The sequence below is a fragment of the Lates calcarifer genome, linkage group LG15 (assembly GCF_001640805.2).
Source record: "Lates calcarifer isolate ASB-BC8 linkage group LG15, TLL_Latcal_v3, whole genome shotgun sequence".
Taxonomy (NCBI): domain Eukaryota; kingdom Metazoa; phylum Chordata; class Actinopteri; family Centropomidae; genus Lates; species Lates calcarifer.
In genome coordinates, this window is record NC_066847.1 from 2,404,285 (window position 1) to 2,414,625 (window position 10,341).

The following is a 10,341-nucleotide window of genomic DNA, read 5'->3' on the forward strand; positions in this document are numbered from 1 at the left end:
ACCCCGGCCTGTAAGACAAAACAAAGTCAAAACGATTAAAACCAAAGTCCACCGGGCTTGAAGTGAGTTCAGTCTTTTAGCAGTGCGAATGTACTCAAGGTTCTTGGGGTCAGTCCACACGATGAAAGGGTGCTGAGCACCCTCCAACCAATGTCTCCATTCTTCCAGGGCTATTTTGACCGCCAACATCTCACGGTTCCCAACGTCGTAGTTCCTCTCAGCTGGGGAAAGCTTCCGTGACAGGAAGGCGCAGGGGTGGAGCTTGTTGTCCTTCTCGGAGCGCTGCGATAGAACCGCACCCACCCCATTATTGGAGGCGTCCACCTCCACCACAAATTGTCGGCTGGGATCGGGAACAGTGAGGACAGGGGCGGTGGTGAACCTGGCTTTGTGCTGCTGGAAGGCCTCTTCAGCTTGATCAGTCCACTGGAACGGGGTCTGTGGAGACGTGAGAGCATGGAGAGGTGCAGCTATGGCGCTGAAGTTTCTGATAAACCATCTGTAAAAGTTAGCAAATCCCAAGAATTGCTGAACCTTTTTATGGCTATCAGGTGTAGGCCACTGAGCCACAGCACAAACTTTAGCCAGGTCCATTTGCATCTTCCCAGGAGCTATGATGAAGCCAAGGAAAGACACCGTGTCGTGAAACTCACTCTTTTCTGCTTTAACATACAGTTTGTTCTCCAGCAATCGCTGGAGAACTTGACGTACATGGTGCACATGAGTGTCTAAGTCAGGGGAATAGATGAGGATGTCATCCAAATACACAGACAAAGTGATTCAGAAAGTCTCTAAGCACGTCATTGATCATGTTTTGGAAGACTGCAGGAGCATTAGTCAACCCAAATGGCATCACCAGATATTCATAATGGCCACTGGGGGTGTTGAAGCCAGTCTTCCACTCATCCCCCTCTCGGATGCAAACCAGGTGATAGGCATTTCTTAGGTCCAGTTTGGTGAATATGTGGGCCTGTTGAAGCTGATCAAACGCTGATGACATGAGTGGCAGAGGGTACAGATTCTTGATGGTAATGTCATTGAGTGGGCTATAGTCTATGCACGGTCGAAGAGAGCCATCTTTCTTCCCCACAAAGAAAAACCCCGCCCCAGCTGGGGAGGAAGAGGGGTGAATGAGTCCCACTCTTGAGGAGGACTCAATATAGTCCGTCATGGCCTTTCTTTCAGGACCAGAGATGGAGTACGGTCTCCCCTTAGGAATGGGGGCCCCTGGAATCAAGTCAATGGGGCAGTCATATGGTCTGTGGGGGGGGGAGAGAAGTGGCTTTACCCTTGCTAAAGACCTCCCTCAAATTATGGTAACAGTGAGGCACCCGTGTCAGAGTTGGTCTCAGTTGACCGAAACAGTATTGAACACAGATTTCATGCTTGAGTCGTGACACAACTTTAAACAAGTGTCCATACAACTCCTGCCCCAGCTAACCACAAATGAAAATGCATGAGTTCATGATGATTACCAATTATCACAGACAGTGGCTCAGTCACGTGAGTGACTTGAAACAGCGAGCTCCCATCTAGGGCACTGGCCTCAATGGGTCGGGATAATGGTTCTGATTTCAGGTTCAATTTAGTGGCCAGATTCCAATCGATGAGGCTCTCATCTGCACCTGAATCAATAAGTGCCCCTAGACGGACTGTGGTCTTATGGTGCTTTACCTTGACTTATGTGGGAATTTGTGGGGAAGGATCAGCAGGGAGAAAACGACTCGCCAGAATGCTCCCCTCTACTGGTGAGCCTGCCCTTTTGCCGGACAAGCAGCTAGAAGGTGGCCCTGCTTCCCGCAGTAGAAGCATCTGCCTTCTTGCAGATGCCAATGCTGCTCCTCGGGGGACAACTTGGCTCATCCCAGCTGCACGGGCTCCGCTGCCTCCTCGAAGGGAACCTTTCTCCGTGGGGGTGATGATGGGAGACGTGAGGAACTGTGGGCTGCAGTGGGTCCCGGACGACGGCCAGCTTGTGACGTCACTCGGTTGCAGCTCCGTTGACAGTCCTGTAATCGATCATCACTTCTGATAGCTAGGGTGATTAATGAGTCCAAGTCTGATGGCAGGTCAATAGGCACTAATAAGTCCCGAATCTGGTCAGAGAGACCCTTTAAAAATATATCATAAAGGGCCGTGTGATTCCAACCACTGTCAGTAGCGAGGGTGCGAAAGTGGATGGCAAAATTGCTCACAGAGTCCATACCTTGCTTGATGCAGCTCAGCTCCCGTGCTTTTTCTCGGCCCGATGACAGGGGCTCAAAGGCCCTCCTGAGAGCCTGCTTGAAGTCCTCGAGGGATCCACAGATCAAAGAGTCTTGAGACCACTCAGCCGTGGCCCACGCCCTCACCCTTCCGGTGAGATGCGAGATCATAAACGTCACTTTGGATCGCTCTGTGAGTAAGGCTAATTTTGAGTGTTCATGATGCATCACAGTCTATGAGAAATGGTTGGCATCCTCTAGACTCACCGGAAAACTGTTCGGGAGGGGCAAGGCGAGGGACTGAGGCATAGGATAATGGAGCCGCCGGGGCTCCAGCCACCGCCAACAGTGATGAAGCAGCTGTGTCCGAAGAGGAGGTGTCTTTCGTGAGTAGAGCGAGGACCTGATGAACTTGTGCTGCCAGGAGGTTCACTTGGGTGGTAATGGCCATCGTGAAGTCCTTTTGACTGTTCGCCAGCTCCTTCATTCCGCTGTGCAGAGAGGACATCTGGTCCTCTTGCTGATTCAGGCGAGCATTCTGGGAGCGAATGGCTGCCGTTAACTGGTCTGAGTCGGCTGGGTTCATATTGGCTAGTTCGTAATGTCACGACTGAACTAGGACAGGAACCCAAGTGTACGACTCAAACTCAAAGTACAAAAATAAACAATCTTTATTTGGCAAAGTAACAACACAAAATCACTCAAGGAGAGGAATCCAAAAGGTTACAAAAGTATCAAACCAAAATCGCTCGCGAGGAGGCAAAAACTGCTAAACACACAAGGCAAGACAAGGCAAACACAAAGAATCAAAGACCTGGCGTGACTGGGGCTGGCTTGGCTCTCTGAACAAACAAGACAAACTAGCATAGGACAAAGGGAGACTCTAAATAGACACAAGGTAAGGGGAAACAGGTGGAGACAATCAGGGCGGGGCAAGCAATCAGGCAGGCAGGAAACACATGAGGGGAAGTGACCTGAAACGAGAGGAGAGTAAGATTTCAAAATAAAACAGGAAGTCACAAGACAACATGAAGACGGGACAACACGACAGTGACTTGACGGGACAACACGACAGTGACTTAACATAATTTCTTGGACATGACACTGTTTAATTTCACAAATTATGATTTTCATACCTCTCATACCATTTTTCAGTGTGCCATTGAACTTCCTATTTTTTAAGACCAGATAGGCTCTCTAGTACAATGTCACTTTCAATCAGTCATGTCACAATCTTTCCACTCTTGCTCATTCACATTGTCATATGATTTTATATGCATTTCATACACACACACCTTTGATCATTCATTCATCATACATTGAAATGTTGAATGTTCTCAGTCATGTCAATATAATCCGAGCACACAAAATATAATGGTAAACCTTTTGTGTATGTACTCCTCTTGCCTCAAGTGTTTTTAGCAGCAAATAGTCCAAGATTCATTCGTTCTTAGTGAAGTTAAGTCCGCAAAATCCAGCTCTCTTGATGATGGCTGAGGAGGGGTCTTCCTTAGGTGTTGATCCACCGATGGTCAGCGAAGAGTCCAAATAAGTTGTCTGGTACATCACCTTTTATCTGGTTTTGGCCAGCTCTCCCCCTCCCCGATTTCCTTCATCAAGCTATTTTTGATAATGTTAGCTCCAGTTATGCTGTTGCAATCCCTCCAGCTTCACTCTTTACCAATAGTGACCGCACCCATCCTGTATACTGCTTCTTTCAATCATTCTTATTAGTGTGAATGCTTCAAGCATTAAAACCATTCAGGTATCAAAATGTTCAGCTCATTCAGGACATTCCTGCTTGTATACAACTTTTTGATCTTATACTTTTTTGAATGAATTAAAAAATGAATGGGATCCTATGGGAGTTTTCTCAATCCCAAGGTCCCCGGTTTGATCCCCACTTCAGACTCTGAAATTTATGCTGTAAAAACCACTCTGCTATGAATGTTTTTCACTTTTTAAGCTTTATACTGTTTTGCTTATTCAGCTTTTTATGCTTTTATGCTATTTTGCTATTTATAACAATTTTGAAATTTTGCAATTGTACTATCACTACAACTGCTTCTATTGCCAGGCTGTACCCTGTGGACTTCAGTAGCGAGATCAGTAACGTGGATGCCTACCAACCTGGTCTCGTGTTCAAGCCCCAACCCAGACACAAATCAAAAACCCCTCCTGATGAAAGCAATGACAACAATAATGATAATAATAATAGATGTTGTTACAAATCCTTTGCGCTTTTTGCAATTTTGCATTTTTATGCAATTTTGCATTTTTACAATTCATTGTAACACAGTGTGCCATTGAACTTCCTCTTTTCTAAGACCAGATAGGCTCTCTGGTACAGTCATGTCACAATCTTTCCACTCTTGCTCAATCACATTGTCATGATGATTAGTGTGAATGCTGGAAGCACTAATCATCGTCCCTAACTAGTTCCGCATGCTTTGTTTTTCTTTTTATATTTGTTGTATTTTATTAAACTTTTTATTATTATTCTTCCGTACGTTTTTCGTCCCTAACTAGTCCCGCATGCTTTGTGCTATTAAAACCATTGAGGTATCAAAATGTTCAGCTCATTCAGGACATTCCGGGATGTATACAACTTTTTGATCTTATGCTTGTATGATTTCATACGATTTTCTAAATGAATTAAAAAATGAATGGGATCCCATGGGAGCTTTCCCAATCCCAAGGTTCCCGGTTCGATCCCCGCTTCAGACACTGAAATTTCACTGCACTTTCTGCCATAGAATCTATTCTGCTATGGAAATGTTTCACTTTTTAAGCTTTTTACTGTTTGTTCAACTGTTTATGCCTTTATGTTATTTACAACAGTTTTGCTATGTTGCAATTTTACTATCACTACAATTGCTTTTACTGCCAGATTTTGCACTGTGGACTTCAGTGGTGAGATCGGTAATACATATGCCTACCCACCCATGGTCGCGTGTTTAAGCCCCGATCCAGACAAATATCAAAAACCTCTCCTGACAAAAGCAATGATAATAATAATAGATATTGTTACGAATACTTTGCAATTTTGCTATTTATACAATTTTGCAATTTTACTACCACTACAATTCATCGTAACACCTTGCAGTACCTTGTGGTCTTCTGTGGTGCAACGGGTAGAGCAGTTACCTCTGAATCATGAGATTGGTGGTTATAGCTTTTGAAAAAATAGCATTACTAATATAAATAAAGATTTGAAGAGCAATAGTGCGGATGCTTGAAGCATTCACACGCATTTTCCAATGGAAATGCATTTTATCTAGTTCTTAGCTACATTAATACAATTATTCATTACTTTTAGTAATATTATTGGTACAGTTATTCTTTAACTTTTACACTTCGAGTCACAATTAACTGTTTAATTTCACAAATTATGATTTTCATACTCTCATACCATTCTTCCAGTGTGCCATTGAACTTCCTCTTTTCTAAGAACAGATAGACTCTCTGGTACAATGTCATAATCTTTCAATCAGTCATGTCACAATCTTTCCACTCTTGCTCAATCACATTGTCATAATGATTAGTGTGAATGCTGGAAGCATTCACACTATTGTTCTTCTTTTTATAGTTGTTGTATTTTATTAAACTTTTTATTATTATTCTTTCGTACGTTTTTCGTCCCTAACTAGTCCTGCATGCTTTGTTCTTCTTTTTATATTTGTTGTATTTTATTAAACTTTTTATTATTATTCTTTCGTACGTTTTTCGTCCCTAACTAGTCCTGCATGCTTTGCGCTATTAAAACCATTCAGGTATCAAAATGTACAACTCATTCAGGACATTCCGGGATGTATTCAACTTTTTGATCCTATGCTTGTATGATTTTATATGAATATTTTTATGAATAAATGAATGGGACCCTATGGGCGCTCTCCCAATCCCAAGGTCCCCGGTTCGATCCCCACTTCAGACACTGAAATTTCACTGCACTTTCTGCCATAGAATTTATGCTGTAAAAACCACTCTGCTATGAAATTTTTTCACTTTTTAAGCTTTATACTGTTTTGCTTATTCAACTTTTTATGCTTTTATGCTATTTTGCTATTTATAACAATTTTGAAATTTTGCAATTGTACTATCACTACAATTGCTTCTACTGCCAAGTTGTACCCTGTGGACTTCAGTAGCGAGATCAGTAACGCGGATGTCTACCAGCCCATGGTCTAGTGTTCAAGCCCCAACCCAGACACAAATCAAAAACCCCTCCTGAGAAAAGCAATGATAACAAAAATCATAATAATAATAGATGTTGTTATGAATGCATTTTGCTATTTATGAAATTTAGCAATTTTACTACCACTACAATTCATTGTAGCACCACTCAGTACCCTGTGGTCTTCTGTGGTGCAACAGCTAGAACAGTTGCCTATAAGCCCTGAGATTGCTGGTTCAAGTCCAGCAGTGGACAGGTGGTTATTGCTTTCTAAAAAATAGTATTACTGATATGAATAAAGTTATAAAGAACAATAGTGTGGATGCTGGAAGCATTCACACGCATTTTCTGCAGGAAATGCATATTATCTAGTACAATTATTCATTACTTTTAGTAATATTATTGGTACAGTTATTCTTTAACTTTTACACTTTGAGTCACAATCAACTATTTAATTTCACAAATTATGATTTTCATACTCTCATACCATTCTTCCAGTGTGCCATTGAACTTCCTCTTTTCTAAGAACAGATAGACTCTCTGGTACAATGTCACAATCTTTCAATCAGTCATGTCACAATCTTTCCACTCTTGCTCAATCACATTGTCATAATGATTAGTGTGAATGCTGGAAGCATTCACACTATTGTTCTTCTTTTTATATTTGTTGTATTTTATTAAACTTTTTATTATTATTCTTCCGTACGTTTTTCGTCCCTAACTAGTCCCGCATGCTTTGTGCTATTAAAACCATTCAGGTATCAAAATATTCAGCTCATTCAGGACATTCCGGGATGTATTCAACTTTTTGATCCTATGCTTCTATGATTTTATATGAATATTTTTATGAATAAAAAAAATGAATGGGACTCCATGGGAGCTTTCCCAATCCCAAGGTCCCCGGTTCGATCCCCACTTCAGACGCTGAAATTTCACTGCACTTTCTGCCATAGAAACTATTCTTCTGTGAAATTTTTCAATTTTACTATCATCACAATTGCTTTTACTACCAAGCCTTCCACTGTGGACTTCAGTGGCGAGATCAGTAACGTGGATGCCTACTAACCCTTGGTCTTGTGTTCAAGCCCCGACCCAGACAAATATGAAAAACCTCTCCTGCTAAAAGCAATGATAATAATAATAATAGATATTGTTACAAATACTTTGCGCTTTTTGCAATTTTGACCCTGCGGTCTTCCGTGGCGCAACGGGTAGAGCAGTTGTCTATGAACCCTGAGATTGCTGGTTTGATCCCTGCCTCAGACACTGCACTTAATGCTGTAGAAACCTTTTTTTTTTTTTTGCTTATTCCACCTTTTATGCTTTTATGCTATTTTGCTATTTATAACGATTTTGCAATTTTACTACCACTACAAGTCATTGTAGCACCGCACACTACCCTGCCTACCAACCCATGGTCTCATGTTCAAGTCCCGACCCAGACAAATATGAAAAACCTCTCCTGAGAAAAGCAATGATAACAATAATGATAATAATAATAGATATTGTTATGAATACTTTATGCTTTTTGCAGTTTTGCTATTTATGCAATTTGACTACCACTACAATTCATTGTAGCACCACTCAGTATCTTGTGGTCTTCTGTGGCGCAACAGTTAGAGCAGTTTTCTATGAACCACGAGATTGCTGGTTTGAGTCCAGCAGCAGACAGGTGGTTACTTTAAAAAAAATAGTATTACTCTCATACCATTCTTCCAGTGCGTGAATGCTGGAAGCACGCATTTTCTGCAGGAAATGCATATTATCTAGTTTTATATGCATTTCATACACACACACACATAGTACATTGATCATAATGCTTCACATTATATTGCTTCAAAAATGTTCTCACTTTTTTATTGTAGGTTATTGAGTGTAGATTGACTATTCATTTAAATTTAAAACTATAACAAAATAGTGTGCAAAAAGCCAAGGGGGTCTGGAATACTTTCTAAAGCCACTGTACAGTGTTAATCTGCTCAGACGTCAATTTGCTTCAACATTAGGTGTGCCTCCAAAAACGCAAAACGTCTGGTTCAGTTCTGTCCAGAATGCATAAACTGTTTGCAAAATCCATTAAACTTGGGTTTATTAGCGCTTGTTTGATGAAAACAGCTGTCTGCTGTGGGAAACAAGGTTGATGAAACCAGAGACTCTGAACCACACAATAAATGTACAATAAAACTAAAGCTATAAGCAAAGAGAGGTTTTTGTTGTGATACAATTTCACTTACATTTTCAGGTTAGTCTTTTCTGCCTTTGGAATAAACTATATTTACGAAAGTTTGCTTTACTTTTAGGAACTGGCTTATGACAAAAAATAGTGAGCAGTAGCTGTAAATATGAAGAATTGTATGAAAGGGAAACTCGTTTATGGCTCGTAATAAATGTTCTAATTGTAAGAAGTGATGAGTGTTATCCTCTAACTGTAGGGTGGAGCATTCAAATAAGTACATTAATATGGGCTGGACAAAGATGCGATATTATCATACGTACTGTTCAGAATTGTTTATAAGGAGATGTTGTCCTCTGCCTCAACAGGCTTCCACCATCTCACTGAGAAGGTAAGACCTCCATTATTACTTGCCTGAGGACTTTTAAATAGCTATGCTTCTATATGTAGCAGGCGAAGGAATAAAACTCAGCCTGTAAGCCTGGGTCTGTACAAAAAACAGGTCAAAATCATGTACTTTTTGTTTTATGTGTTATTTTATTTTGTAAGAGTTTAATGAAGTTATGAATGTCCTCAGTCATGTCAATATAATCCAAGCACACAAAATATAACGGTAAACCTTTTGTGTATGTGTGTGTATTGTTTTAGGTTGCAGAGTATCTGGATTGCCATTCTTAACATCTCCTCAACTCACTGGTAAGTCATAATTTGTGCTTACTTTGACTTTTTTCCTTTGTTGCTTTTCTACTCTCTGTCCCTCCTCAGTCTCTTTACTCTAACCTTGTAGGACAAATTGCTCCAAATTTCCATGGTTACCTTGGTCATTGAATTGATGTGGTTAATGTAATTACTTTTTGATGTTCTCTGTTCATCATGTCAGTTCTCTACTGCAGCAAAAATGAAGAACCTGATCTTGGTTGCTGTGATCCTTCAGCTTGTGATCACAATATCACTTCAGACAGTAAGTTTTGTTCATTGTTTATTCTTTATTCTTTAACTCACAAAGCCTCTGCTAAAAACATCTATATCAACCCAATTATACCCCATTGTTATTTAATTATTTAAGCTGATATCTGATCATTCTAGTATTTTAAGACCAGGGTATCTTAAAGATAAGTTTAGGGTGTCTGAAATGCAGCTAACGATAATAACAGTATAATAAAAATATTAATCTGCAACATACTTTTATAAATCAATTATTTAGTTTTAACCATTTGTCATAAATTAAGTAAAAACTACTTTACCAAGTTATCAGAGCCTGTCTTTAACTGTTTATTGAGCAACAAATCCAAAACGGGGGGAAAAATAGAATTTTATGAATTCTTGGCATTTTAACTCAATAAATGACTTTTCACAAGGGGCACACTCGCTTTTTTTTTTTTTTTTTTTTTTTTTTTTTTTTTTTTTTTTGCACGAAGGTCTCCTAAAACAGGCCAAAGTCAGAATGGTCAAAATCAAAGCCGCTAAGATATCCAGACTTTTAGACCTTTGCATGGTTTAAGCTCTAAATGCTAGATTCCACATCTTCCATGACAAGAAACAGCATTTTGTCTTATCTTCAACTCACCATAATGAAGTCTGTAACGCAGGCTTTCTGTTCTAAATTTCACCAAGCCCAAGCCTATGTCACCACTGGACAACTCTTGGCATAAAACAGTGTGATGGCTAGTTTGCTTTGATCAAATTTTCATAGTTTTAACATTTTAACATTATCCATCCCCATCTGTTCTTCAGACATCTGACAGGTTTGTAATGAACGTTAAGTTTTTAAAATGCATCTCTGATTTCTT